Genomic DNA, 6390 nt, shown 5'->3' on the forward strand with positions numbered 1-6390 from the left:
CATTGAGGTTAGCTAATTTTACTTGTTTTGGAAAGTCTTGACTAGCCAAATTTTCTTGTTCTATTGGCAGATAATTTTGCTTAGTTCAGATAAAATACCCCTCATTTTGTATTTTTTTTTTTCTTGTTTTTGAACACTGACTTTTTGCAGAGTATGTTCACATCATCGAATGGTCTGCTGCTTCCTCGCTTCCCTGCTCCCTGTCAGTTTATTGGAGATCATAAATGATGCCTCTCACCTGGATCATTTAGGACCAAAACCCTTAAAACAAGTAAAACACTCTTAACATAAAATCTGCTCAGTGAGAAGAGTGATCTTATCAGACAGAAAACAAGCAAATATCACCCTTATTTGACATATTTCATCTTACTTAGATTTCAGTTTTTGCAGTGTGCTTGTTTTATTTACGTGGTATTCCTCCGGCAAATAACTCCAGAAGCGGTGTGAAAAGTGTCTGATTCTTCAGGCGGGACTACAGAACGCTCACGCTTGGGATTTTAGGAACAGGATGTCGTCTTCCGAGATTTTTTAGTTTTTTTTTCCAGCATTCTGAACAACAACAAAAAAACATGTACAGTGTTAAAGAGGGCTGCTTTGGACGTACTGTTAGCTCTGTTCATTTCGGTTGTGTTTTTTCTCACAACTCTGCTTGGTGCATCACTAGCTCCTGTCGGGGTGATACTGTACTTACAACTGTTTATTTTATTTTTTTTGTATTAATCTTGCATGGAGAGACAATACAAAACCGCCTATTTAGCAATCATTCATGGACATCCGAGCTGGTTGTTAATGGACAGAATCCTAGAATAATATGTAGTATTTTCTATATTCTCCGTTTTTTCATGTGTACCAGCACTGAGGAACTAGAATGTATTATGATTATTATTATTATTATTATTGTAGGCTACAATAAGCACTACATTGGTAACTGTTTTTTGCATAAATGCTCATAATCAACCACGTCGAAAGGAGGAAAATGGACATTTTCACTTCCCGTCCACCCGACTCTGTGCTTACATGTTTACATTCTGTATTTGGGCGCAAAGTCCGCTTTGTTTTCGCTCCCATTTGTAAATACGTCAAAGTGAAAAGGTCCTCTTTAGTTGTGTTCTGTCATCAGGTTCAACGACGTGAGCAAATAACTCATACTGTATGGTGCTGTACCAAAGCCTTATGTATGATATTTGTATTCATCCCCCCCCCCCCCATCCCCACTACTGTCTAGTGACATCTGTAAAGTCATCAGCTCCCAACGCTCACGGATTATCCCTTTTTTCTTTCTGTGTGAAAGAAACAGAAACAAGCGACAATATAAGAAAGAAAGAAAAAAAATCACTCTAGCCTGGCTCCACCCAGCCTGGGTGTAATGCCTTTATTTTGAAGGGGAAAGCGCACACAGAAGCCTCGCTGCTTGGCAGGCCTATGACATCACCTAGGCTCCGCCCACATGACAAGCAGCATGGTCATCATATCATTACATCATGTCCAATGCTTAGTCCCATCAAGATTTGTTTTTTTTTTGTTTCTCTCAAATTTTTGTATTTTGATATAATAAAAAAAGACAAAATAGGTGCTCCCCTGGCGTGTTGGGTTTTTCTTTGTCCATGTGTGGACAAAAGTATTGGGACACCTGGCTGCGTGACGCCGACGGGAGGACAATATAAGGACTCCCTTTCCGGCTTCCACTCTTCTGGTAAGACTTTCTACACGATGTCCGTCTTGTGTCATGTTTTCTTCTCCAAACTGTCCAAAATTAAAGGTTCCCCTGTCATATTCTCACAGTAATAAGGTGAAACAAAACAAACCTTCATACCAGCAATTAGATTTACAAGTTGAAACTAATAAGTTAAAGTACTGCTGATTGTCAGACACACACTAGGTGTGGTGAAATTAACCTCTGCATTTGACCCATCCCCTTGTTCCACCCCCTAGGACAGTGATAAGGTGAAACAAAAACAAAAAATTACAATATCGTGCAAACCTTCATACCAGCAATTAGATTTACAAGTTGAAAGTAATAAGTTAAAGTACTACTGATTGTCAGACACACACTAGGTGTGGTGAAATTAACCTCTGCATTTGACCCATCCCCTTGTTCCACCCCTTAGGACAGTAATAAGGTGAAACAAAAACAAAAATTACAATATCGTGCAAACCTTCATACCAGCAATTAGATTTACAAGTTGAAACTAATAAGTTAAAGTACTACTGATTGTCAGACGCACACTAGGTGTGGTGAAATTAACCTCTGCATTTGACCCATCCCCTTGTTCCACCCCCTAGGACAGTAATAAGGGGAAACAAAACAAAAAAATTACAATATCGTGCAAACCTTCATACCAGCAATTAGATTTACAAGTTGAAACTAATAAGTTAAAGTACTACAGATTGTCACACACACACTAGGTGTGGTGGAATTAACTTCTCCATCCCCTTGTTCCACCCCCTAGGACAGTAATAAGGTGAAACAAAGAAAAAAATACAATATCGTGCAAACCTTCATACCAGCAATTAGATTTACAAGTTGAAATTAATAAGTTAAAGTACTACTGATTGTCAGACACACACTAAGTGTGGTAAAATTAACCTCTGCATTTGACCCGTCCCCTTGTTCCACCTCTTAGGACAGTAATAAGGTGAAACAACAAAAAATTACAATATCATGCAAACCTTCATACCAGCAATTAGATTTACAAGTTGAAACTAACAAGTTAAAGTACTACTGATTGTCACACACACACTAGGTGTGGTGAAATTAACTTCTGCATTTGACCCATCCCCTTGTTCCACCCCCTAGGAGGTGAGGGGAGCAGTGAGCAGCAATGGTGGCTGCGCTCGGGAATCATTTTTGGTGATTTAACCCCCAATTCCAACCTTTGATGCCGAGTGCCAAGCAGGGAGGTAATGGCTCCCATTTTTATAGACTTTGGTATGACTCGGCCGAGGTTTGAACTCACAAACTACTGATCTCAGGGTGGACATTATATAACATGCAATTCAAGTTATTTCAAGACTTCTTTTGATGTATAGTACAGGCCACACTTCATTCAATGTGTTTTCTTTATTTTCATGACTATTTACATTGTAGATTGTCACATCAAAACTAGGAATGAACACATGTGGAGTTATTTACTTAACAAAAAAAGGTGAAATAACTGAAAACATACAAAAAACAATAGCCACCCTTTGCTCTGATTACTGTTTGCACACTCGTGGCATTCTCTCCATGAGCTTCAAGAGGTAGTCACCTGACGGTGTCATAGTTTTGATGCCTTCCGTGACAATCTGCAATGTAAATTAGAGATATCCGATAATGGCTTTTTTGCCGATATTTTTGCTAGGGATTGATGGTAGCGGGGGGTGTATATTGTAGCGTCCCGGAAGAGTTAATGCTGCAAGGGGTTCTGGGTATTTGTTCTGTTGTGTTACGGTGCGGATGTTCTCCCGAAATGTGTTTGTCATTCTTGTTTGGTGTGAGTTCACAGTGTGGCGCATATTTGTAACAGTGTTAAAGTTGTTTATACGGACACCCTCAGTGTGACCTGTATGGCTGTTGACCAAGTATGCTTTGCATTCACTTATGTGTGTGTAAAAGCCGCATATATTATGTGACTGGGACGTGACGACAGGTTGAAGAGGACGTTAAAGGCAGTGCCTTTAAGGCACACCCCCAATATTGTTGTTTGGGTGGAAATCGGGAAAAATTTGGGGAAATTGTTGCCCCGGGAGATTTTCGGGAGGGGCACTGAAATTCGGGAGTCTCCCGGGAAAATCGGGAGGGTTGGCAAGTATGCCCTACGTCCGTGTTTTACCGGATATGTACCGTTCCGTACAGCGGCGTTTTAAAAAGTCATTAATTTTACTTTATGAAAACCGATACCGATAATTTCCGATATTACATTTTAAAGCATTTATGGGCCAATAATATCGACAGGCCGATATTATCGGACATCTCTAATGTAAATAGTCATGAAAATTGAAAAAGAAGGTGTGTCCAAACTTTTGGCCTGTACTGTAGTTTAGAAGATTATGAGGCAGCACGGTGTTACCGGGGTTAGTGCTAGTGCCTCACAATATGAATCCTGTGTTCGATCCCCGGGCTCATGGTCTTTCTGTGTGGAGTTTGCATGTTCTCCCTCCGGGTACTCCGGCTTCCTCCCACCTCATGATTATGGCTTACAGTTTATGACATTGAATTTAAGATTTCAGAACATTTGGGGGTTTCAAAGACTAAACCAAATCATAAGAAATAAAAGCTTGACATATTTCACTTTCAATCAGTCAATCAATCAAAAAATATTTATGTAGCCCTCAATCCAAAAAAGGCCTCAAAGGGCTTCACAAACCACGACGGCATCTTCAGATCTAATCCCGAGAAAAAACTCAGCCCAATGGCAACATTGAGAAACCTTGGGAGGGACCATGGATGTGGGGGTCCGAGGTCACGCTGTTATGGAAGACGCACTGCATCCTTTCAGCAAGATAGGAGTAAAACCAAGAAAAGTCTAAGTCTGACATACCAATACATGTTTTGATACTTTCTAAAAGAATGTTATGACCGATAGTATCGGAAGCAGTGCTGAAGTCAAGAAGCAGTAACATGCATCCGTGGTTAGCAATAGATCATTAGTCACTTTTGCAAGAGCTGTCTAGAGTCATTTGCCCTGAAACTGGACTGAAAGGGTTCATAGAGTTTTGTCGATGCTAAATGTTCATTTTGCTCCTGTGCAAAAAAAATTTCGAGGATTTTCAAGCTAAAGGGGAGGTGCGACACCGGCCGCTAGTTTAGCAGGAAGTCAGAATCGAGGTTAGGTCTTTTGAGCGGTGGATGAATAACAGCTGTTTTGAATGCTAGGGTAACAGTACTAGAGGAAAGTGATAAGTTAATAATATTTAGCACCGATGGTACAAATATTACAAACCTCCTTGTTAAATTTTCCAGGAAGTGATGTTTGTTTTGTTAGCTAGGTTAGGGCTAGGGTTAAAGGCCTACTGAAAGCCACTACTACCGACCACGCAGTCTGATAGTTTATATATCAATGATGAAATCTTAACATTGCAACACATGCCAATACGGCCGGGTTAACTTATAAAGTGCAATTTTATTTTTCCCGCTAAACTTCCGGTTGAAAACGTCTATGTATGATGACGTATGCGCGTGACGTCAATCGTTGAAACGGAAGTATTCGGACACATTGTATCCAATACAAAAAGCTCGGTTTTCATCGCAAAATTCCACAGTATTCTGGACATCTGTGTTGGTGAATCTTTAGCAATTTGTTTAATGAACAATGAAGACTGCAAAGAAGAAAGCTGTAGGTGGGATCGGTGTATTAGCGGCGGACTACAGCAACACAACCAGGAGGACTTTGAGATGGATAGCAGACGCGCTACCGTGAGTACAGCTTTGGCTTCCAAACATTTGATCGCTTGCCCGTACGTGCGTGGCGCTATGTGCATGTCACGTACGTAACTTTGGGGAAATATATGTTTCTTGCCGACTCTGATGGCGGCCGGGGTGTCGTCGAAGGCTACAACGCCCGCCACCGCACCGCTGTCCTAACCTTGACTTCCTCCGTCTCCGGCCCGCCGACCGCATCGGTGATCGGGTGAAGTCCTTCGTCGAGCCGTCGATCGCTGGAACGCAGGTGAGCACGGGTCGTGATGAGCAGATGAGAGCTGGCGTAGGTGCAGAGCTAATGTTTTTAGCATAGCTTTGTCGAGGTCCCGTAGCTAAGTTAGCTTCAATGGCGTCGTTAGCAACAGCATTGTTAAGCTTCGCCAGGCTGGAAAGCATTAACCGTGTAGTTACATGTTCATGGTTTAATAGTATTGTTGATTTTCTGTCTATCCTTCCAGTCAGGAGTTTATTTATTTTGTTTCTATCTGCATTTAAGCACGATGCTATCACGTTAGCTCCGTAGCTAAAGAGCTTCGCCGATGTATTGTCGTGGAGATAAAAGTCACTGTGAATGTCCATTTCGCGTTCTCGACTCTCATTTTCAAGAGGATATAGTATCCGAGGTGGTTTAAAATACAAATCCGTGATCCACAATAGAAAAAGGAGAGAGTGTGGAATCCAATGAGCCAGCTTGTACCTAAGTTACGGTCAGAGTGAAAAAAGATACGTCCTACACTGCACTCTAGTCCTTGACTCTCACGTCCCTCATCCACAAATCTTTCATCCTCGCTCAAATTAATGGGGTAATCGTTGCTTTCTCGGTCCGAATCGCTCTCGCTGCATTGTAAACAATGGGGAAATGTGAGGAGCCTTTCAACCTGTGACGTCACGCTACTTCCGGTACAGGCAAGGCTTTTTTTATCAGCGACTTTATCGTCGATGTTCTCTACTAAATCCTTTCAGCAAAAATATGGCAATATCGCGAAATG

This window comes from Entelurus aequoreus, linkage group LG10 (assembly GCF_033978785.1).
Source record: "Entelurus aequoreus isolate RoL-2023_Sb linkage group LG10, RoL_Eaeq_v1.1, whole genome shotgun sequence".
Taxonomy (NCBI): Eukaryota; Metazoa; Chordata; class Actinopteri; order Syngnathiformes; family Syngnathidae; genus Entelurus; species Entelurus aequoreus.